A 25,737-nucleotide genomic window follows, 5' to 3' on the forward strand; every position below is an offset into this window, starting at 1 on the left:
TTCATGTCCCTCTGCAGCTGATTGATGTCCCACAGTTTGGGTATTAGCTGGCCTATCACACCTTGGGTCTCATGATAGACACCCAAGATTTGGCTGATGGTATCCTCATTGTGAGTGGCCCCAGTGGTCTCACTCTGGCAGTCCACAGCATCTTTACCATGGACCCTACCCCCATGAGCTTGTTCCCTTGGCACAGGGTGCCCTCTCCAACTGGGTCCTGGAACTTCAGTGTCAGGATTGTTGGTTTGCACCCTAGGATCCAGGACTGGGAGGCACAAGATGGTAGCAACTGTTATAGATACACAGGTTGGGGGATACATTGTTGTCTGTGATGTTGAAGCAACTTCAGTGGGAGGTGTTGTTGTGGGCACAGTAAGACTCACTGATGCAGCCTGACCAGACTGCCCTGATGGGCCAGGACCGTCAACAATGTCCACATGTCCAGGAGTGTCGTCATCACTGAGGGCTTCCTCAAGAGGTGGGCTGGGAGTCTGGTTGGTGGACGATGTCTGTCCAGGTGCTGTGCCAGCTTGATCTATTGAGAAATAGAGTACAATGTTATTGGTTGAATTGTGAAATCTACATCTAAAGGTTTTGTGTGACTGTCAGTAGAGACCGTGGACACTCTTAAGTGGTAAGTTTGTTGATTGTGCAATATTACCATGGTATTGAATTTGTTGACATGACGTGTGAAGCTTGCAGAAACTATTAGACTCAAACAGCTCATTCAATGTGTGATCAGTTGCACTTTAGATGAGGGAATGAACATGACATTTTAAAAACAGTTAAGCCAACACAGTAGAGAGGACACATGTGTATTTGACCATTCCAAGGCCTAGTTGTGTGAGATACAGGTGAACATACAACTTTGTGGTGTATATATAGCTGTAGCCATCATATGAGCAGTGCTGAGTCAATGTGTTAACTGCCACTACCAATCTGATGAAGCTACTTTATGCTTTAGGAATACTTGATGTACACACTTGGTAAAGTGAAATCCCTGTCCTCAATAGTTTCATTTTGGGATACCAGGACAAGAGCAAGCTAGGAAGACTGACATATCTCTGAGTTGAGCATGATATGTAGATTGCTAACTCCCAGGAGGGGGTACATAATTTGAGAGATGGCACAAAGGTGTATTTGGACAAGTGCAGGAAGGTCTGGTGGTTAGAGGTACAGAAACAGGGCCTCCTGGTAGACGTAGTCATGTCATTTGCTGTCTCCCCACACTACACAAATGCTAAACTCCAAGATCAGGGTACATCATTTGAGAGATGGCACACAGGTGTATTTGGGCAAGTGAAGGAAAGCCTTGTGGTTAGAGGTAAAGAAACAGATCCACCCGGTAGTCGTAGTCATGTCACTTACTGCCCGCACACAACACTACACAAATGCTAAACTCCCAGGGGAGGGTACATCATTTGAGAGATGGCACAAAGGTGTATTTCGACAAGTGCAGGAAGGTCTGGTGGCTAGAGGCACAGAAACAGGGCCTCCTTGTAGTTGTAGCCATGTCACTTAATGTCTCCCCACACTACACACATGCTAAACTCACATGAGCGAGTACATCATTTGAGAGATGGCATACAGGTGTATTTGGACAAGTGCAGGAAGGCCTGGTGGTTACAGATACTGAAACAGAACCTCACTGCAGTTAGGTTGGCCCATACATTTACATGTTGACACATACCAGGGGTCCTGGGATGATCTTTTCATGTTGAAACATTTACAAACCTAATTCCAACATATGGCATGTAATGGGGATCGATACATGTGATGTTATATACGACAATGCACATTAACCAGCTTACATCTCTGCAACTCTAGGTATTGCATGCTGGTAAAGTAGATGACCAACACAGTGGCAGAAGGTGAGATGTGAGCATGCAGGACATTGAAGATTTGTGACACTTTTCTTTGTAGTAACTTACCAGACTCCACTTTCCCAGCTATTCCTGTCAAGCCCTCAGGATGCAGGTTGGCCAAGACCTTCTCATCCCGGGGAAAGAGTTGTAATGGGGCACTGGGAGGACCATCAGTAGTCTTATTGGCCTCCATGTGTTGCTTGGAGGCCAGGGAATGCACCTTCCCCCATGGGTCATTCCACCTCTTCCTAATGTCCTCCTTTGTGTACAGGGTGGTGCCTACAGCATTCACTCTGTTGATTAGCCTTTGCCACATTTCTATTTTCCTACTGAGAGGAGTATGTTGGACGTAGGGCCTCATTACAAGGCTGGCGGTGCAAGGACCACCAGCCTCATGGTGACAGTCGTACCCCAGCAACTGTGGCAGTCCGACTGCCACATTACAACCCTGGCGTCCAGACCCACCAGAGAACCACCGTCTCTGCCAGGAATGTGGTTCTGGACAGTCCGACAGCGGTCTGAGTTGTACTCAGCCCGGGTGGCACTGAGTTCAGCACTGCCTGGCTGATTACGACTGAGCTAGATGCCAGTCTTCTCATGTGTGGTCCTCGCCATTGAAAAGCTGACAGAAAGCCAGAGCCGGGCGCCGAGGCACCAGGCAGGGGCTCCCCTGTGGCATTTCGAGGGTGCTGTGTGCTACAGTAAGGGAGCCGAGACCAATATTGTAGTACTGTTCCCGCATGGCAACCTGGCGGGAACCACGTACTACAATGTTACCGCTGGCCAGCCCGGCGGGAACATTGTAATACACTCAGAGAGAGATGCCACCACCATTGCGGAGGCGTCTTCCAAGCAAGTTTGGTGGTCCGGCGTTGGGACCAGCAAACTCATAATAAGTTCTTTGGATACAAACAATTGTGGATCTACTCTTATGATTTCGTCCACCATGACTCTCAACTCATCTTCAGGAAAACCGGGATTTTTGGAACCTGTCACGAATGTAAAATTAAATGGGTGGCAGGGACTTACTTAAAGGAGTTGAATGGGATGGTGAAAAAAGGAGTGCCTTATCTGTCAGGAATGTGAAAAAGATGGGCTCTGGTCTCTTTCTTGCAGTGAAGAGGCAAAGGATCAATGTCTGGGAAAGGGTGTGTTTTACAGTGTGTTTTGCAGGTGTGTCCACTGGGCCAATATATGTCAGATCTGTTGTTTTTTAATCCATCCAATGGGCACTTGTCTATTGATTTGCTGAATGCGTATCATGGTGACTGACTACCTGTAGCCTTCTGCTGCCAGGAGACGGCAACCTTGGCTCTGTTTCCATGCTGGTGACAGAGTGTGCACCACCAAGATTGCTGACCATTGCGCAGCTGGCAGGCATACATTTGTTTTGGTGGTCAGCGGTTCAGCCTACATACATCATAATACGGTGGTCTGGAGACCGCCGGCGCAGCGGTCTCTTTAGGACCAGCGCCTTGATAATCTGGTGGTCACACAGGCAAACTCGTAACCGGGCTATTCCTCTGAAAAACATGCATCTCTGCTCTGCCATCTAGCTGCCAAACATGAGAATTTCCTTCAATTCAGTCTGACTGAGTGTATTTCTGACTTTTCCTTGTGAAGGCCCAAGCATTTGTGGCAATATAAAATAAAATTACATCTTGAAATATTTCAACCTATTAGAATTAGTGTGATATTTTTAGCCGCATGAATATCACCTTACAATTTAGAATGAGGACCCACGCCTTAATCACTAGAATTCCAAAAATCCTATAATTTCCAGTGGAAATTATATTTTGGATTCTAAATAGGCAATGATATGGTCTCCATTTTTTTTAACATGGATTGCAATGTACCTAGAAAGCAATACATGTGTTCAGCTTGCTTGACCTTGATTATTAAATATTATCAACCTTAATCTCCCTTCATGGAAAAAGACTGATTATTATACATAGGTATAAATGAGATAAGCTGTGTGGGTACTTTGTGTCGTTCAACTGCTTAGCTACTGATAATGGAATCACAGGTCATAAAGTACATGACACAACTAGATATTAATTAACATGATATTGGACCTTTGTGTTAACTATTTCAGAAAAGGTGCTGTGGTTTGGGAAAGGGGAATCTTTATTCCACACCACAACTCTACCTATTAAATGCCAGCTTGTTATAAATCTTTGTGTGTTACAACCATTTCAAATGTAAAAATGCAAACAAATGTAATACAAATCCATTGTTATGGAAAATCTTTGTTATATTCTTTTGCATAATCAGAATATCACAGTATTCCCAGTTTTCTGTCACTTGTGGTCACAAAGCCATTCCATTGGTTTAAAGGAGTTGCAAGAACTGCTGAAGAGCTGCTGAGGATGCATTATGTGGCACTGACTACCAAATATCACAATTGTGTCTGTGATGTTTAAGTTTGGTGTGCAAGTTGGCTCAAATCAAAGTGATAAAGGGCCTCATTACGAGTTTGGAAGTCAGACCACCAGACCGCCATAGTGGCAGCCATCAAAAGACCACCACGTTGGCAGTCATACAGACTGCTGTATTACAAGTTACAAAGGCAGGACTAACATAAGTCAGTCAAAACAGCCACACAGCGGGTACTGTGAACGCCAGGAAATAGTCACGCCGACCACCAGCACCGATAGCCTGTTGACCAACCACCGACCTTATTACAAGTCAAAAGTCACAGTGGTGGTTCAGCCATAGCAGTCTAACAATGGAGATTCTAACCACTGCGGTTCGCAGGCACCACAGTAATACAGAACACCACATTGGATGGATTTGAAAACAACACATATGAAACACATTGCCACACTCGATGCACCTGCAAAGCGCGCTATAAAACACACCCCTTTACAAACCACAATCCTTTGCATCTACAATGCAACACACTGTAGCCAGAGCGCACAATAGAAAATAAAATATTTAGAATAGGCACCCCTGTAGTTTTCCCATATCACATACCACACCCTTCACACCTTATTTTTCCAGGCAAGTCCATTTGCACTTTCCAACTTCACAAACTCACTGTCACCTTTTAATTTCAATCATTTCCCTTAGCACCACCATGTCACCCCAGAAAAATCCCTTTTTCACTGATGATGAGTTAAGAGTCAAGGTGGAGAAAATCATAAAAATAGAGCCACATTTATTTGGAGCACAAGTCTAGCACACGCCTATCGCCAGGAAAATTGAACTGTGGCAAAGGATAGTCGACAGAGTGAATTTTGTAGGCCCCACGCACAAAGGACAACATCAGAAAGAGGTAGAATGACCTCAGGGGAAGGGACGTTCCATGCATACAAGCACCAGCTGCAGGTCCAGAAGACTGGCGGTTGTTCTCTACCTCCTCCCTTACAACTCACATCCTGAAAGGAGAAGTCTTGGCAATCCCGAATCCTAATGGCTTGACAGGATTACCTGGGGGAGTGGAGTCTGGTAAGTCACAACACTAAAATATCTCATACGAATGTATTGTCATGCATGCTCACTGCTCACCTTTGGCCACCTACACTGTCACCCCACTCACCAGCCCAGTGTCCACCTGTCGATAGACCACTGTTTAAAATCTCACATGTGAACTAGGCTCATCTGGGAGAACAATAGCTGTGTACATTGTGTGTAGCACATGGATTAACAGCACTACAATTTCCAGCAGGCATTGTTCTACAAATATAAAAAACCAGAACAGTGTAGCCCTCTCAAACTTATCTTGTTTGTCAACTCCCCATAGAAGTGTACCCTCCTGACAGGATGACATTTGTACAGTGTGTGGGTAGTTCAAGCACTGACAGGACTGCTAAGGCCAGGAGGCACTGCTACTGTCACTCCACACCACAGTGTCCTCTGCTCAAATAAGCCTTGTCCCTGAACTCACCATTGAAGTGTACTCACCTGCGAGGTTGATATCTGCATAGTGTGTGGGTAGTACAAGCACCAACAGGACTGCTAAGGACAGGAGGCACTGCTACTGTCACTCCACTCAGCCACCACAGTGTCCTGCCCAAATGAGCCTCGTCTCTCAACTCACCATTGAACTGCACACACCTGAGAGGTTGACATCTGTATAGTGTGTGGGTAGTACAAGTACTGACAGGACTGTTAAGACTAGGAGGCACTGCTACTGTCACTACAAACACCAGAAGAGTGTCCCCTTCCCTGAAGGCAACATGATTTCAAAGCTCATATGTTGTATAGTTACTGGGGTAGTTGGCAGGTGTCAGGTATTGTGAAGCAGTGAGAGTGACAAGACTACAACTCACAACAGTCAATGCTCCCCCAAATCAAGTCGCCAAAAGTGTGTCCTCCCCCAAAATACCCCTGTGTACCAAATCATCACTTAAGTGTACTCACCTGGGAGGAAACCATCCGTATAGTGTGTGTAATACAGGGAGTTACATGGCTGCAACTCACAGGAGGCCCCCTTACTGTCACAGCAGTCCAGTGTACACTTGACAAAATACCCTTCTTGGGGTATCTAAACATGAAGTGCACTCATCTGGGGGATGATATATAACAACTGTATGAAGTGACATGACTGCTAAGGCCAAATTCCAAGCACAAGCCAGTGTGCATCTGTCTCAATATCCTTCCTTGTAAACTTGCAATGATAATGTGCATACCTAGGAGGATAACATGTATACTGTATACTGTGTGTAACATGACTGTAAATTCCAGGAGGGCCAGTCCCTGTAACTCCAATCACAAGGACACTGTACATGTGTCACAATGCACCTGTCTGTGAACTCACAAATTAACTTTACTCACCTCGGAGGGACCAAGAGACAGATCACGGTACACTCTGTGATGTGGCTAAACACCTAAATCCAGCTTGAGCAGCTAAGTCGAGATGAAATTGCTATGTACATGAAGGCCAGCTCAATCTGTGTGCAACAAAAAACATGAACCAAAGGCCTCAATTTGCATCACCTGAATGGTAGTTCCAGTAGACACATTCACAATGCACTGACCACATGATTACTACAATCACATATATAATAATGTCCATGGACTGCCTGGATAACAGTCTACTGGACTTAAAAGGATCAAAGCTGCATCCTGCCTAGCCACTATTTTGCCTGCACTGTTGGCAAGATGTAAGTACGTCTCTGACCATCCTTCCAAATCATTCATCTGCAGATGGTTGACTGAAATTGAATTGGTATATCTCAGAAATGTCAGGTCAATACAATTGATAGCAGGCATACCAGCCACAAAAGGAAAACCTGCCAGTACAGCTTGTACAAGGCCTTGGCTAAATGTCACTGTAAACTATTGGAGGCAGATGTCACAATAAAATCAGTAACATTGTATCTCTCACATCAACAGATCAAGCTGCCACTGGGAACACCCAGACCACTGAAGAGACTGCCACTACCCCGCTGGATGATGCCCTCAGTGACGACAACACTCCTGGATGTCTGGACATTGAAGACAGTTCTGGCTCATCAGGGCGACTTGGTCAGACAACGCCAGTGACCCTCACCGTGTCCACATCGACTTCACTTCACCTTTTTGCATCTTAGTCAGCCATTCACACCCCAACATGTGTCCTGAGGACAGTGACTACCATCTTGTGCCCCCAGTCCAGGTTCCTGAACCACAGCAACATACCACCGACAATGATGGTCCTGGAAACAGTGGTAGGGGGCAAGCTGTGCCAAGGTTGCGGGCACGTGGAGGTAGGGTGCATAGGAGGGATGGTGTGGGCCAGCAGCATGAGACCACTGGGGGATTGTCATGGTCAGGACACTATCTGCCAAGTCTTAGGAGCCTATCAGCAATCACAAGGTGTGATGAGCCAGGTAGTTACTGAACTCAGGGAAATCAAACCGCTACAGAGGGACTTCCATCAAGAGTCTTTGGAAAAGTGGGAGGCTTTAAACACCACCATGGCCTCCCTATCAGGGGTTTTCAGGGAGATTAGCAGTACCCTAACCAGGGACCGTGAGCAACACCACACCCCTTCCTTTGGCCCATCAACACCAGGCACTTCTACATTGGTGGCAGCCCCTGGAAGGGAAGGAAGACCCTGTCAGGGGATGCACTCACCTCAGTCACCCCTGCCTCTGTAGCTGCAGAACCCCCTGCAAGCGGGGACATCCACCCAAGACTCCAGGAGGTGCAGGAGGCAATGCACCAACCACTGCCAGCAAGTGACCTCTTCTTGATTTCACTCCTTTGTGTGCCAGTTATTTACTCTGTTAACTGTTCTCCAACCACGTTCCATCTTCCATGGTAGTAGGACACTGGACTTTGGACTCCAGATGTTGGGAAAGCTACTGTTATGATTTTATCCACCATGACTGATCCCCTCACTTTCATCTTCTGTAGCATCAGTTTTTTGTTTCCTGCACATATGTAATTAAACTCACCAATCAGAAAACCATTGCCTGCTTGCTTCTGTTCCACAAGTTGAAATGTTGAGATGGAAGCCCTTGTGATGCACATGAGGGAGACACAAGATGGTAATGGAAAGAGGGATATGTCAAAGGTAGTGTCATGCTAAGGGTTAATAACAACACATTGATACAAGTGTCTGGTCACACCCAACATTTTATTGCACTGTACAGTACATAGGCTGTCAAAATGTCTGGACTACTCATACTCATGAATGTCTGAAACATACTGAATCAGACAACATATGCCAAGATACCGTCCCCCAGACCACAGGAGAAAGGGCTTTATCAGACTTTGTCCTACAGAATAGGATAAGAGATTAGTGGGTATTGTCACCAGCTCAAGGCTAATCAGATACCATGGTCTGCCAACATAACATAAGCCATGGCACAGACTGAGGAAAGTACAACAGCCCCTGAGCATGGGTTCATCCCATTACAATGACAAAGCACCTGGGGGTATGATACAACCTATGTCATTGTTGTGGCACAAGCAGTCTGGCCTGCAATGAGGAAACACATCTATAGCAACAAACAGGTCATACAGGATCACTGTCAACACAATGTGAAGGGAAAATGCATGGATTGCACTTGATTAGAACATATTTGAAGGTCATATGATCACAGATGTGACAATTGGACTAACACACCACATCAAACTAGTGTATCCTGCACTACAGATTTCCACCCACACACTGTCCAAACTGCCTTGGCACAGGGCTCATACGCCCTAAATCTGTTGTGATGGATCCTATTTAGTTTTAATGGGAATCAGGAGCTTAGCTTAGCCTTCTGGCTTGCAGGCCTGTGCCCCTTTCACCTAGTGACCTTTAACCTACTTAGCCTGCTCTGTTTTAGCACAGAAAATGTACAATGCATGCCTATGTTATTCTGGAGGTAATCCATGTATTATGGACACTTATGTCAAAAAGTGTGTTTTGTGTTGATGATGAAATTAACAGACCTGCACCCCCTAAAGTGGCATGAGTCTGCATCTGTAGTTGCACATGTCCACACATGGACAGACTAGACTCTTTCTAAACCCACTGTGCCAAAGTTAGAGTTTGTACCCTGGCAGTTGTCTATAGGGACTGTATGCAGAGGATTATTCTCACAGATTGTGTTTTGATGCATTCATGGCTGAGAAGTTCTCCTTCTAGAAGCCACATAGGCGTGATGTTGCTCACAGTATTTCTGATCTCCGTCAGATTGCTTAATCATGACCCACAAAATGTCAGTTGGCCTACCTAGTCAATGCAGGGCCTGAGCTGGGTGGTGGGTAGGGTTGCATATTGGGAAGTGTTCGTAGTCATCTCTATGTGACTCAGCCATTTTGGATGGGACTAGTTGATGTAATTTCTGGTCTTGTCTTTTGCATCCATGCAGGTCCACTCCTCATCAGAAGAAAGGGATTTTGAGAGTAATCGCCAAAAAAGGTGTGGACCCTGGGGGTCCACAGCCGGTGGAGGGCCCACTGTCGCAAGAGGTGGACAGACCTGAGACGCTGGGCTCTGAAGATCGCAGAGGCCCAGCTTGGGCGGGGTGTCTATCGGACCATGACCCCCCCCCCAATGGCATGCATTCTGCCCTTCTTGAGGAGGCTATTGACCTCCTGGGAAGTATCTCTGTGAATGCCATCCAGGGACTGCTGACCCAAGCACAACAAACAAACACGTTCCTGGAAGGCATTCATGGTGCAATGGCTGTGCTACAGAGATCGTTTCAGGCTCTGGCCTGCACACTGATGGCGGAGAACAGTCACCCCCCACCTTCTGTCCCCATTCACCTCCATCTTCCCAGTCCAAATCCCCCCTTCCGCTACATACCCAAGGCATACAAACAGATCCACAGACATCCACCTCAACAGACAGAGTGCATGCAAACACAAGCACCAGATGACACACTGGCACGCACACAAACAACATCAACGTACAGACATGATAACAGTCACCACTTCCCCTGATACCTCCCGCCACCTCCCAACATCACACACACAACATCAAGCATACCTACAGACGCCACCACAACAGTCACAGACACAGCCATCACACCCATCCTACCCAAAGACACTAGCCCAGCAGACCCGCAGACATCCACCACAAGTACCACACCTGAACCCACCACAACTACAGACACACACATATCCATCATACCTGCAGTCACCACCCCAACAGACACCCACCCACCACGGCATCCCCCAGCACCGCCACCCCGCTAAACCCAAGACACATAAACGCCCCCACTCATGCACCCAAAAGACACCGACCACACACAGGCAAACCTTGCATAAGCACACACCCACGACATCCACACCTGTACTGCCTACAACCACTCCCTCAACCTCCAAATCCCGACCCCGTTCTGATAACCATCCCTGTGTGTCCACAAAACTGTCCTAAGTGAGCTTGACCTTACCCGTTCTTCTCCCATACCGCACCCAAAAGGGCCCCACTTAGCTCCAAGGCTGTCCCTTCCACCTCCAAGACCTCCCCTACCCCCTTCACGCACCCATACCCTCCCCTCGCCAAGAAGAAGCCCACCCCGCCCAAGAAGACTCCCACCCCTCCCAAGAAGACCACCTCTCACAAGCCCAAAACCCCCTCCGAAATCCAATCTTCCACCCGCAACCCCCTGATAGTCCCTGAGGTGCCTGCCTGCCACCTTGATGCCTCTTCCTGTGGAGGTTCCCTGGTAGTTAGAAGTCAAGTGTTGTAGGCACAATACTGTGCTATCATGGGCCATAAAACGGACTGGCCAATGGCCTTTATTCAAAATCATTTGTTCCTAATAAACCCAACCAGTTGTTTTTTTGGGTACAACTTTGTCCTGAAATTCTTCTTCTGGCTTGATGTTGTTCCTGGGTGACTTTGGTTGTGTGTCTCCAGTTGTGTGCTTGAGCCTGCTTGCTGCTCCATGTGCTTTTCTTTGCAGTATGTGAGTTTGTGGGCAGTGCTGGTGTCCCCGAGAGAAGGGTATATGTTGTGTGTATAGGTATGTGTGTAAATGGAATGTTGATGTCATGGCATTGTATAGTATTTGGTATGGTAAGTATTTCTTTTTGTGATGTGCAATGTGAGCATGTATGGTGTTCGATATGGCTTCTGTATGTATCTGATGTGTGTCATCTTGAGTTTGTGCAGACATGGAGTGTGTTCACTTGTGCTTGCTGTGTTTAAATTTTCCTCTGTATGTGTCCATTTAGATGTGTGTCTCATGCAACTAGTTCCTGTAGGGGTATGTCCTGTGCAGTAGGAGTTGTATGTGCTTTGATGACTTGCCCTTCCCCATTGTGCAGATGTGATGACATTTGGGTTTAGTATTGTTTGTCCCTGGAACCTATGTAGGGACATTTTCTGCGCACATGTTGTTTGAGGAGCCTGTTCGAGGTGATGTATGTCCCAGCACAGTCCCTTTCCGTCGGTGTCCCAGATGCCTCCCCCATTTGTGCAGGTATGTTTGTCTGTTTTCATTGTCTATTTGTCTCTCTGTGTTTAGTGCATGCCATTGCACTTCCTTTGTGCTGTGATGTTTGTGTCCATTGCAGGGTTGTTTCATGGTGGTGTTGTTTGTCTTCAATGCCACTTCAATACATATGTGTTTTGTATGAGTGGACAATCCCTGGCCAGTGGTGTGACAATGTTGTGTAGCCTTCACTGTCCCTGTTCCTGAGCTGTGTGGCTGTGTTCCTTTGCATAGTGCTGAGGTGCAGTGTGTGTGTTCTGTCCAAAAGGGGCATATAGTGACTGTATGCATGTCCATGTTGATGTATGTTTGTGGGTGTGTGTGGGTTGAGATGTGTACCTGGTTCCCGTGGCGTGTCCCACATGATGTGAAGCATGCGCAACACGTGTTTTTAAGGCTAATGATGCTGATGGGTGTGTGTACTTACGATTGTTGGCGTCCACTGCAGCGTGGATTTTGTTGTCTTTGGATGAGCAGGAGCAGCGGCATGATGTTTGTGAATGGCTCCATGGCGGCACCGGACGTGTGTGCCTGTCTGCAGGTGAGTGCCTACCTTTATACTGTCCTTTCCGCCTTCTGATGCATGGTAGTTGGACCACCATAGTCACATTGGCGGCGTGCAACCTCGTAATGAGTCCGGCAGCAACACAGGCTCCGCGGGCCTGCTTGTGCTTCCTCGTGACCGTGGCAGTCTGTGCTACCTGGCGGTGCTGGTGGACCACTGGTGGTCATTTGTTAGTACGGACACCATACTCGTAATATGGTGGATTGACCGACAAATCGACAGCACCCGGACCACCCTGCCACCACAGTGGTCTGCGGACCACCAAACTTGTAATGACCCCCAAAGTATCAAACCAAAGGAGGAAGTTTTTAAGTTGAAACCCTGCCTATCACAAATAAAAAAAAATGAGCATATGCAGACAGTGCTAGAATTCAACAGAAAAGCAGCTTTACAGAATATGAATCAAGCATTATCTAGATTTGGTGTAAACAAAAACATTGGAGGCAGAACTCCAGCCCATCCAATGAAATGTGACCATGGTACCATTGTTGCTATGAGCAGGAGTGCCTGGGAAATGGCACAATTCACCCCAGGTGAAATCGTATTGTAGCAGTAGTAAATCTTCAACATCCACATGAGTTTGATAAACAAGAATTGCTAAATGCCTAAGTTCTTTCAGGTAACTTAAACCAAAATCCAAACTCCCTCCTGCCCCTGTCAAGCCACTTGAAGAGGGACTGATGATGCAAAGATGGTCAACTGAAAAGATCACAGCACAGAGTACAATCAAAACAAGATGGAGTCAGTCAGGCCACCAGTATACTACATATTTGAAATACAAAGAGGTGACAGTTCTCAAAGTAGGAAAGAAGGATGTTTGAGATGGATTTAATGAAAGAGAAAATAATTGGCAACTGTGACTGTTTTGGTACCAAAATCAGACCTGTTACACATTTAAAATAAAAAAGACTTATGAACTATTTTTAAAAAGACACATTTCTATTCTGAATCTCGTCAAAGATACTGGAAGAAAGTGGCTTGTAAAAATGATTACTTCCCAACCTTGGAGTTTCCATTATTTTGGAAGGGGGTGGGGATAATGGGAATTACAGATTTATGGGGAATAAGCACGCTGATTTTTGGATGTTTTCCCCAGTATTCCACTCAGAAACATTGCCTTTTTTCAGTAGTTTTAATCTGTTTGGAGTGCCTCTGAGCAGCAGTGTTACCACTAAAGTTATACTCGCGTTATGCCCAGTAACTTCAATTACCGGGCCCACTGGAATTAACAGGCCTTTTGCAATGAGGGTACTTGAAGTGCTCTTGCATAATTAATCTACAGGTGTGTGGACAAAATATTGAATAAAAAATATTGTGAAACTAAAATATTGTGTCAAGAAGATTGAGATGTCCAAAATATCGTGGGCAGAAATATCAAAGGTAAGAATATTGTTTTAAGATTTGTTTTTAACATTGTTATAAAATTCTTGCTTTTTAAAATGTAGTTGTGTAATATCATTTTTATTGTTATTTTAAAGTTTTATTATACTATTTCTTTACTGTTGTATGGTAATTTTTTATCTAACTGTTTCATTTCTAATTTATTTAATCAACATGTAAATATTATATTTTAAAAGATTAGAGTCTTTTTTTCAAATAAATTATTTTATCGGAGTGGGATGTTGGCCTTTTAGGGGAAAAGGGTCTGAACACATTTAAAATATATTTATACTAACGTTTATTTTTAATATGTGCTAAATGAGTGATAATATGCTATTTGTTGAATTTATTTGCAATTTTATATTTAATAATTTATATTCTATGGGAAAATATTTTTAGAAATATGTGGAAACAATCTCTATTTGAATAAAAACAGATGTTTTCTTAGGCTTTGCTATTATCTTGATACTTGTCATAAATTTTATATATAATTTATTGATAAATATTACGATTTTTTAATTTTCGTTGACAAGTTTTTCAATATTTGAATTCAATTAATATTTTTGGGAAGATTTGATTCATAGTGTGAAAATTTAAAAATATTTTTGTTTTACAGTTTATCTTTATTTACTTATTTTATCATGTAATAATTTTGTTTATTTGTTTTTATATTTATGTTTTATATTGTAAATCCAAATATTTAATACATCATTATTCATAATGTTATATATTAAGTTTAGAAAAATGAGAATGTTTATTTTGTTCAAATTATTAAAGTATAGCTCTTTAAATGTTATATTATTTTTTAATTATGAAGTATTTATAACTGTCTATCGATAATGTTAACCAAACAAAATGTACTAGCGGAGCACAACAATTTTTTTTCTTTCTTTCTTTCTTTTTTCTAAAGTATTGATAATCAAAAAGTCAAAAAAGTCAAATATGACTATATAATTAGTAAATTGTGATAGACTGTCCACAATCCATATACATTCATATATTATTAACCTCAAGCAATGTAGGTTCGCATAATTTTATATAATGAAAATATTTATTTAAAAAATTGGTGACAATAATAAATAACATACAACACTAAACCCCTACAGTAGACAACCAATCAACATAAAAGACATAATGTAAATAGATACAATAAAAGTCCATAATCTAACACAGAAATAAACTATGAGTCAAAGGACCGGATAATATTTTATCGAATCCACATGTAACATCAGCCGACACGTGTTTCGTCAACACATTGGACTTCTTCAAGGCTGATAAATCGTAATTCAAAAATATTACATTAATAATCTAAAAATACAAAATCTGAAAAACAACTCCAAAGACTAAAGAAAGGATCACAGTTAGTCAACCTGCACCAAAAGTGTGTTGGAAATAGAAAAAGTGCCATGGAGAACCTACATCCCAAATTAGTCTTTGAGATTAATAAAATGATATAGTAAGTATGAGTGATAGGGATGAAATTTGATATGAATGTGAAGGTGAGTCACTATTTTTAAGTATAAAAGAGAGACATATGCCTTGGGGATGCCCCATTGATTTTCATTACTCATTGGCCACATAGTTACGTGGGACATTCCTGTTTTATACTATCATGGACAAGACATATTCTTTTTGATATGGTTTTCTGACTTTATTATACCTTTGATATTGATTCAGGTTTGAATATTCTCTCTCATATCATGACTTTATTTAATATCGGCGATACATTTTCTTATGTGACTTTCTATTTGTGGCCTGACATGGTTATGGCCAAGCACTCTGAACAACATATAGAGGTTATTTTCATTTGTGACGTGATGTATCTATATGGAGTTAAATTGTACTTTGTAGGGAACCAGGTTTCATGTTATCGTGACGGTTTAGATATTTTGCTTAGATTGGATTACGGTTCCTTTGATAAGAAGGATATGGTAAATAAAGGCTATAACATGGCCTGTATCAGCTACTAATATGTGCATACATGTTCTTTTCATTTATTTGTAGGACCAACTATAAGCTGATGAACTAAAATTATATTATCAAAAAAATGAAAATCAGTTGCGGTTTTTTTGTACAATGAACAAGCTTAGTGCGGACAATACCAAGGTTAGTGGGGTACCAGATTTTGAATATAGGTAACACATATGGTTTACATTTTGACAGTTGATGATTGGATCTCTTCCCCTGTTTCTCTGTCATTTAGAGATTTGAATATCATTTGGAGATACAAGTGGTAAATGGAGAGATTAAGGTACTTTCCCTTCAAAACTCTTTTTGGGGGTTACATAGGTCTCTCTTTTATACTTAAAAATAGTGACTCACCTTCACATTCATATCAAATTTCATCCCTATCACTCATACTTACTATATCATTTTATTAATCTCAAAAACTAATTTGGGATGTAGGTTCCCCATGGCACTTTTTCCATTTCCAACACACTTTTGGTGCAGGTTGACTAACTGTGATCCTTTCTCTAGTCTTTGGAGTTGTTTTTCAGATTTTGTATTTTTAAATTATTAATGTAATATTTTTGAATTATGATTTATCAGCCTTGAATGTCCAATGTGTGGACGAAACACGTGTCGGCTGATGTTACATGTGGATTCAACAAAATATCATCCGGTCCTTTGACTCATAGTTTATTTCTGTGTTAGATTATGGACTTTTATTGTATCTATTTACATTATGGTGGTCATTATGACCCTGGCGGTATTATAACCGCAGGGCCAAAACGACGGGAGCACCGCCAACAGGCTGGCGGTGTCTCCCGGCGTATTTTGACCGCGGCGGTAGTGCCGCGGTCGCACCACCGGGGCCGGCGGTTTACCGCCACAATGGCCCTGGCGGATATAATCCGCCAGGGCAGCGCTGCAAGCAGCGCTGCCCTGGGGATTATGACATCCCTACCGCCAGCCTGTTTCTGGCGGTTTGCACCGCCAGGAAGAGGCTGGCGGTAAGGGGTGTCCTGGGGCCCCTGGGGGCCCCTGCACTGCCCATGCCACTGGCATGGACAGTGCAGGGGCCCCCTAACAGGGCCCCGGCCAGCGCAGACAGTGAAAAGCGCGACGGGTGCAACTGCACCCGTCGCACGGCCGCAACACCGCCGGCTCCATTAGGAGCCGGCTCCTATGTTGCGGCCTCATCCCCGCTGGGCCGGCGGGCGCAAACTTGGTTTGCGCCCGCCGGCCCAGCGAGGATGTTGTGATGGGGGTGGCGGGAGTGCGGCCGCATTGGCGGCCGCACGGCGGTTACCGCTTGGCGGGCGGCCAATGCCGTAATGACCCCCTATGTCTTTTATGTTGATTGGTTGTCTACTGTAGGGGTTTAGTGTTGTATGTTATTTATTATTGTCACCAATTTTTGAAATAAATATTTTCATTATATAAAATTATGAGAACCTACATTGCTTGAGGTTAATAATATATGAATGTATATGGATTGTGGACAGTCTATCACAATTTACTAATTATGTAGTCATATTTGACTTTTTGATTATCAATACTTTAGAAAAAAGAAAGAAAGAAAGAAAAAAAATTGTTGTGCTCCGCTAGTACATTTTGTTTGGTTCTATTGTTACGGTCTTTTCTTTGAAAAACCGGAAAGCACATCAGGGCAACGATGTGCATTAGTGTATGAGCACTACCTAACAGCATTTATACTTGGGTAAATTAGGAAATGTGCATTGATACTGTTGCTTAGTGTTGCCAAATTTGTTTTTGTCAATAATGTTAATTTATATGTTTACTTGATTATTTTTGCTTCTGTGTGTTGATGAGAAAATAAATTGATAATAGAATGTTGTGTGTAATGTATAGGTATACTGTTTCTTCAATTGTTTCAATGGTATATTAATTTGTTTTTTAACTTCATGCTTTTATATAAATTTATTTGTATAGGTATGTTGGTTATATCTTTTTATATACTTAGGGCCTGATTACGAGTTTGGTGGTCTTGTGGCTGCCATGTTGGCGGTGGCAGTCCAACCGCCAACAGTCTGGCAGAGTGGACTGCTGTATTACGAGTATGAAGTCTTAGAAACAGAAGACTGCCAGCGGTCCGCCAGCACTGCCAGCTAGCACAGACCACCACAGACACCCAGAGGCACTAACAGACTTGCGGAGTCTGTGTTTCTGCTGGAGTTATTACAAGGTTGGTCACAGCCAATGTGACCGTGGCGATCCAACCACCAGGTAGAAGCTGGCAGAAAGGGACAGATTAAAGGGAGACACTCACCTGCAGACAACTTCACACGTCCAGAGCCGCCACAGAGCCCTTCACAAACGTCATTAGGCTGCTCATGCTTGCCAAAAGACAATAAAATCAACACTGCCATGTATGACAGCAACAGTAAATACACACAACTACCTGTATCACTAACCTTAAAAAAAGCTTGTGGCACCTGCAAACACATCCTGGGGGGGCGCCACGGGCAGAAGGTACATGTCTCAAACCACACACACTCACTGACATACAGCAACACGGACACCAACACTCTCACAATAAGCACAATTTGGCCAGCACACTCACACTGTACACCAACAATACACAAATACACACGGCCACACAGCTCAGGCACAGGGACACTGAAGGCTACACAACATTGACACACACAGCAACAACAACACACCCACAGCACACATACAAATACTCTCTCACATTCAACACTGGCCAGGGACTGTCCACACATACAACACACATGTCTATCGATGTTGCATGGAATACATACAACACCACCATGTTACCACTCTGCAATGAACACACACATCACACACATCACTCACACCACAATGGAAGCGCAATGGCATACACAATAGACAGAGACACAAATAGATAAAATAGACAAAGTGCACAATACCAAAAATACCTGCACAGTTGGGATGTGACCATCAGGAGCATACATGGAAGGAGTCTGCACTGGGACTAGGCCTGGGCAGAGTTCGCACAGTTCCACAATGCAGAACTTTGTGAAGTGACAAAAAAACTCTGCTGCGCTACGCGGAGTTCCACAAGCCGTGGAGTGCATTAGATCTCGCAGGTAGCACGATCTTTAATGCCTAGTGTTTGGAACAGTGCCAGGCACAGTGCAAGAGGGTGCTGCTTCTTTTCTGCTGCTTGAGTAGATTTTCTACTCGAGCAGCAACTTCCTCAGCGTGAACGGAAGATTTCCTAGTGCGGGAGGTAGCGACCATCCGCAACCACCTGCATTGGGAAATCTCGCTGGGAAATGGGGATTTTCCTCGCTTGCACTCAGCAACTTAATGTTGGCGAGTACGAACGAGGAAAAAACTCAACTCTGCTGAGTTTTACGGAACTCCGCGCTCTACACAGAGTGGGAAAAATTCTATAACTCCACCCACCCCTAACTGGGACACATGTCAGGTTGAACAGGCCCATCAAACAAAATGCGCACAGGAAATGACCCCATATGGCTCTCAGGGACAAACAATACCAAAACCAATTGTCATGCACAACTGCACAATGTGGAAGGGCATGTCAACAAAGCACATACCACCATGGGACATACCGCTACATGAACTAGCTGCAAGGGACACACACCTAAATGGACACATGCACACCCAAATGCTAAGCAACCTAGCACAACTTAACACACTCCATGTCTGCAATAACAAAACTCAAGAATAAACACATCACATGTATACATTAGACTTATCAGGGGGACAAGTGCAACACCATACATGCCCACATTGTACAACACAAACAGAAATACTTACCATACCAAACAGTACACAATGCCATGAAATCAACATTGCATATACACACAGAGACCTAACACAACATATACCCTTCCCTTGGGGGACAACAGCACTGCACACAAACTCACATACTGCAGACAACAGCACACAGTGCAGCAAGCAGGCACAAACACACACAACTGGAGGCATACAACCAAAGTCACTCAGGAACAACATCAACCTAGGAAAGGAATTGAAGGACAAAGTTATACCCAACAAAATCACCTCTTTGGCTTCAATGCCAACAACGATTATGGTAAAAACAATGTCCAAAGGCCACTGGCCAGTCCAATAAATGTCTGAATCATGGCATAGTGTTGTGCCCCTACTTGACTTCTGATTGCCATGTAACCTCCACAGTAAGGGGCATCAAGGTGACAGGCAGGCACCTCAGGGATTATCTGGGGGTGGGGGAAATCAGATTTTGGAGGGGTTTTTTGGCTTTGCGCTTGGGTGGGGGGGTTCTTTTTTGGGATAGGTGGGTTTCTTCTTGGGGGGAGGGATATGGGTCTTTGCTGGGGGCAGGGGAGGCATTAGAAGTTGGAAGGGATGGCCTTGAGGATGGATAAGGACATTTTAAGGGTCAAGGGGGAAGAACAGGGGTACGTTTTTTGGAAACACGGGGCGGTCATCAGAAGAGGGTCGGGATTTGGAGTTGATGTGGATGTCTTGGATGTGTGCTTATGGGAGGTATGCTTGTTTATGGTGGTTGTCTGTTGGGTGGGTGAGTGAGGGCATTTATGTGTCTTGGGCTTAGAGGGGTGTAGGTGCTGGAGGATGCTGTGGTTGGTGGGTGGATGGGTGTGTGTTGGGGTGGTGACTGCAGGTATGGTAGATGTGCTGGATGTAGGTGTGCCAGTAGTTGTGGTGTCTGTGGGTGTGGTGCTTGGGGTGGATGTCTGCGGGTCTGCTGGGGTGGTGTCTGGGGGTAGAGTGGTTGTGGTGGCAGTGTCTGTGAGTATTGAGATGGTGTCTGTAGGTAGGCTTGTTGCTATATGTGTGAGATGCTAGGGGTTGTGGAGGTGTCAGGGAAGGTAGTGACTGTTGTTGTGTCTGCGGGTGGATGTTGTTTGTGTGCATGCTGGTGTTTGTGTGTGCTATCTTTGTCTGTTGAGGTAGATGCCTTAGGATCTGTTGTGTGCTTTGGGTAGGTAGGGGAAGGGGGATGTAGATTAGGAAGAGGGAGGTAGAGGGAGAACGGAAGGTGGGGGGGTGACTGGCTCCCGTCAGTGTGGAGGCCAGAGCCTGAAAAGATCTCCATAGGGCAGCCACTGCACCATGAATGCCTTACAGGAATGCATTGGTCTGTTGGTGTTTAACTGCCAATCCCTGGGTGGAATTCACAATGGTGGACTGACCCACAGAGATACTTCTCAGGAGGTCAATAGCCTCCTCACTGAAGGCAGAAGGGATAACAGGGGCTGGGGCAGAGGTGCTTGCAGCAACGGAGAAGCCCACCCTCCTAGGTGAGTGGGCATAGCCAACTGGATAGGGAGCAACAGGGAGGGTGGTGATAGAACGGGGGTGTCGTGGACAAGGATGGTACTGGGGGGTCCTTGATGGGTCCGCCATTACTAGGGAGTGGCCAATGGAGAAGGAATTCAATGATGATGAAGAATGTTCGGTCTCTCCCATGGCACTCCCCTCAACCTCCAGGCCACAGGTCAAGATACCTCTAGGTCCCTCTGTGTCGGTGGTATCTTGACCTGAGGTCCTGTGGCCAGATACTTCCCCACTCGGCTGTGCCCCGGCTCCTTGACTTGCCAGTGGTGATGCTGTAAAAATAAAGAGAAATAGGGTCACAATATGTACCTGATAACACTTCAACCACAACTCTGAGTGACAAAGAATACCATCAGGCCAAGTAGATCTCAGCAAAAACTTACACCTAAGTGGTACATACATGTGCCATAACATGTGCTTGCAGGCCATATAGATTTCCCAATGTTACCCACAAGAAAATAAGGATGTCAGACTACTACAATTGCATGGATGGTAAACCCTGGCAAACTCCACAACCATACTAGAACTAGGAGACCACTCCATCCCCAATGCTGTGCCATATGCAGCAGACTCCAGTTAACTTATAGGAAACAAAAGTATCATATTGTAAAGTACAGACCTATTTGTCACACAGAAGTCTGTGCACATATCCATTTTGCACTTTCATAATGTACCAACAATTTGGGATGAAGCCAATAACACCCTGCGGACTCTGATAAAAAAAAGTGCAACATCCTAGAGTAGTTGAAATAGAAATACCCATGTCACAAGGGACACATGTCAACAATGTACAGATCTATCAGTGACACCTGAGTATAGAGTCAAGGATGTACTATCAGTGTCACACAGAGAGGCCTTACATGTGTCAAAGAAAGGAACTCCATTGACGTCAGGTTCAATATGTCAGGGAGTAATGTCTCAAGGATACACTAACAAAGAATCAGTAAGCCCCAGGATAGTCACCACTAATGCCTGACACCCATGACATTGACAACATCTGAGTGTGTCAGTAGTACACATCTGTACCTTGAATGTTGTAGAGACACAGAACTCACAGTCATAAACAGAAGGACTCCAACCTGTTGTCCAGTGAGAAGCAACATCACTACCCACATCTTGGACATGCCAAACATGGTAGCTATCTGTGAAAAAAATGCATGACCCCAAACACATGTGATGTCAACATCAATGCAAGACACTCCATGATGCATGTCAACAGTCAGGGAACAATCCTCAATCAATACACATGAGCAGTAAACTCCTCACCATGATGCCACATCAAGGGCATAGATGAACACAGATTGATCCCACAATTGTGGCCCTCCTGTCATATCCCTCATTGCTGCAGGAATTCTACATGGCAAATAACATACTATGACGCATGAAGGTGTCTGTTAGACAATACACAGGGGGTCATTCCGACCCTGGCGGTAAAACCCGCCAGGGCCGTGAATGACGGAAAGCACCGCCAACAGTCTGGCGGTACTTTCCTGCCCATTCTGACCGCGGCGGTAAAGCCGCGGTCAGAAAAGGGGATCCAGCGGTTTCCCGCCGGATTTCCCCTGGCTGGGCTGAACCTCCATGGCGGTGCTGCAAGCAGCGCCGCCATGGGGATTCCGACCCCCTTCCCGCCAGCCTGTTTTTGGCGGTTTTTACCGCCAGGAACAGGATGGCGGGAATGGGTGTTGTGGGGCCCCTGGGGGCACATGCACAGGCCTGTGGCATGGGCAGTGCAGGGGCCCCCTAACAGGGCCCCAGCATGATTTTCACTGTCTGTATAGCAGACAGAGAAAATCACGACGGGTGCAACTGCACCCGTCGCACCCCTGCAACACCGCCGGCTCAATTCGGAGCCGGTTTCTGTGTTGCATGGCGTTTCCCGCTGGGCCGGCGGGCGCTCCCTTGGCGGGCGCCCGCCGACCCAGCGGGAAAGTCAGAATGGCCTCCGCGGTCTTTTGACCACGGATCGGCCAAGTGGCGGTTCCCGCCAGGCGGGCGGCGCCCGCCGCCCGCCGGGGTCGGAATGACCCCCACAATGCCAACACACTCCTGTCTGTGACACAACATGGAATGTAGCACCATTGTAAATGTACCATTCCACCAACAGTTTTCCTAGCACATATATGTGAGGGTATACAGCCATCATGCCATCAACATGGCGAGGACATGCCTGAAATTTCAGATAATGAACGTTTCCTAAAGGGAAAAGGACACATGCTGACAAGTAGGAGTGGCAATACTCATGGGACATGATTCATGTCAATGGACATTCCCCACTTACGAAGGGTAAGTGGTTTGCTACATCTGCAAACATTTATCCAGGTAAGCCATGTCACATATATGATGGACACCAACAAAGCACAGACTGCATTGAGGCACCAGTACCCATCATATACTGAGGATAATTTGCTTTTGGACATGAGATGTCTACATACACATATGCCCAGACACATGGCAGAGAACCGTGGTCCATAATGCCATTACCTTTTGTTTGTGACATTCAGGGGAAGTGACTATTGGCTCACAAATAACACCACTACAACAACAAATAGTACATGAATGAGGAGTGGACACAGCCATTTTTGGACCCTGCAGAATAAGTGGTTTATGAATTCTCCAAAGGTTTGTACTAGGTCCCAGGTTCAGAAAACAAGGTACACCAGTTAGATACACATGACATCACAATACAAACAATCTCCCAAATACTCTGTGACACATGGCTCATTCCTAATTGTCAGGGGAAACAGTCAGTAGCCCACACAATCACCTGGCAGTGGGACAAGCAGAAATTCTCTGTGCACTCACCCCCTTGTGGCTGCTGTGCTGCCCTCAAATGCCCATCTAGCTCCAGGTAGGCCACTGCCAGGATGGGGGCCATTAGGGGGTGGCATGGTCTGACGAGGCAACCCACCAGTGTTGGGATACCAGCCCCAGCTTGGCCTCAGCGATCTTCCGGGCCCAGCATCTTCGGTCCTCCCATCTCTTTCTGCAGTGGGTGCTCTGCCGGCTGCAGACCTCCAGGAGGAACATCCCATATATACCAGATGAGAAGGAGCTAGCAGTGCCACCGGGTGAGAATTCTAAAATGCCAAGTGATGATGACAGTGATGAAGAGGAAGGTGAAGACTTGCGGGCAGATCTCATTGATCTGCCCGTGTAAGTTTGTGGTAATCTGTGATTCCGGGGATTGTATGGCAAACTGTAGTTGACAGTATGTATTGAGTAGGGCATGTTTTTCATAAAGGACAGGGGATCTCACACCATGCAGTGTACAGCCAAGGTGTGATTTCAAAGTCCGACTGGAAATAAGCTAAGACCACATTATCTGCTTTGTTTGTGTCAGTCTCATGGAAATGTGAATGGATCTCCTGAAGTCTAATATGAGTTTATGTGCATATGTATTTATTGTTCCTGCCTAAACGCTTTGCGTTGTATTTCATTCAGGTCTCCTCACCATGCCACCCTCATGTGGGCATTTCAGAGTTGTGACATTGGCATGTAGCTGTTGCTGCCCTGACTTATAAAGGGGGCATGGATTGATCCAGGTAATGTTAGTCACAGATTTGGGGTGTATAAGTCCTTTGCCAAAAGCAGCTGGGACAGTGGGTGGGTGGAATTCTGATGTGCACAATACACTTGTTTCATGTGGTGTGTTGAACCAATTGTCTCATGTGTGTGATCATATGGCCTTGATACATGTTGTCATCCAGTGCAATCCATGCATTCTCTCTTGACACTATGTTGACAATGATCCTGTATGACCTGTATGTAGCTGTGAAGGTGCCTCCTCATTGCAGGCCACAGTGCCTGTGCCACAACACTGATATAGGTCTGTATCATACCACTAGATGCTTGTTCATTGTAATCGAATGGACCTATGATTAGGGACATTTGAACTCCTCTCTGTTTGTGTCACTGCGTGGACTGGTTTTGGTGTGCGATAAGGCTCAAGCTGGTGACAACATCCACTAATCTGTTAACCTGTTCTACGGGACAAGGTCTAACATAGCCCTTTCTTCTCTGGCTGGGGGATGGTACTTTGACATATCTAGCCTAACTAAACAAAGTTCTGCCATTCTTGGTTATGACAGTCCAGTCATTTTGGCAGCCTATGTGCTGTACGGTGCAAATAAATGTTTGGTGTGACAAGTCACTTGTGTCATTTTGTTAGTAGTAATCCTCTGCATGGCACTGTAGGAAAGTACTCTCTTTCTTGGCATGTTTACCCCTTTTTCTGCCTGATGTCAGTGTGCTTGACTGTGTTCACTGGGATCCTGCTAACCAGGACCCCAGTGATTATGCTCTCTCCCCCAAAACTCTGTATTTCACCCACAATTGGCACACTGGTGCCCCCTTATAAGCCCCTAGTATATATTACATAGGTACCCAGGGCACTGGGGTTCCAGGGGATCCTTATGGGCTGTACCATATATTTTACCTCCCATAGGGAGCCTATGCAAAGGCCTCTGCAGTACTGCCATTGCATGAGTAAAAAGGTGCAAGCACCATTTCACTGCACCATGTTACTTATATGTCACTCCTATGATAGGCCTTCTAGCCCAGAAGGCAGGGTGCAAAGTAACTGTATGTGAGGGCACCCCTGTACTAGCAGAGGTGCACCACGAACTTCAGGCCCATTTTCCTGGACTTCTTGAGTGCGGGGATGGCATTTTACGCATGCACTGGACATAGGTCACTACCTATGTCCAGCTACATAATGGTAACTCTGAAAATAGGCATGTTTGGTATCAAACATGTTTGAATCATACCCCAAGGCTTTTGCAAGCATTGTGATTCC

This window comes from Pleurodeles waltl, chromosome 2_2 (assembly GCF_031143425.1).
Source record: "Pleurodeles waltl isolate 20211129_DDA chromosome 2_2, aPleWal1.hap1.20221129, whole genome shotgun sequence".
In the NCBI taxonomy this organism is placed as follows: domain Eukaryota; kingdom Metazoa; phylum Chordata; class Amphibia; order Caudata; family Salamandridae; genus Pleurodeles; species Pleurodeles waltl.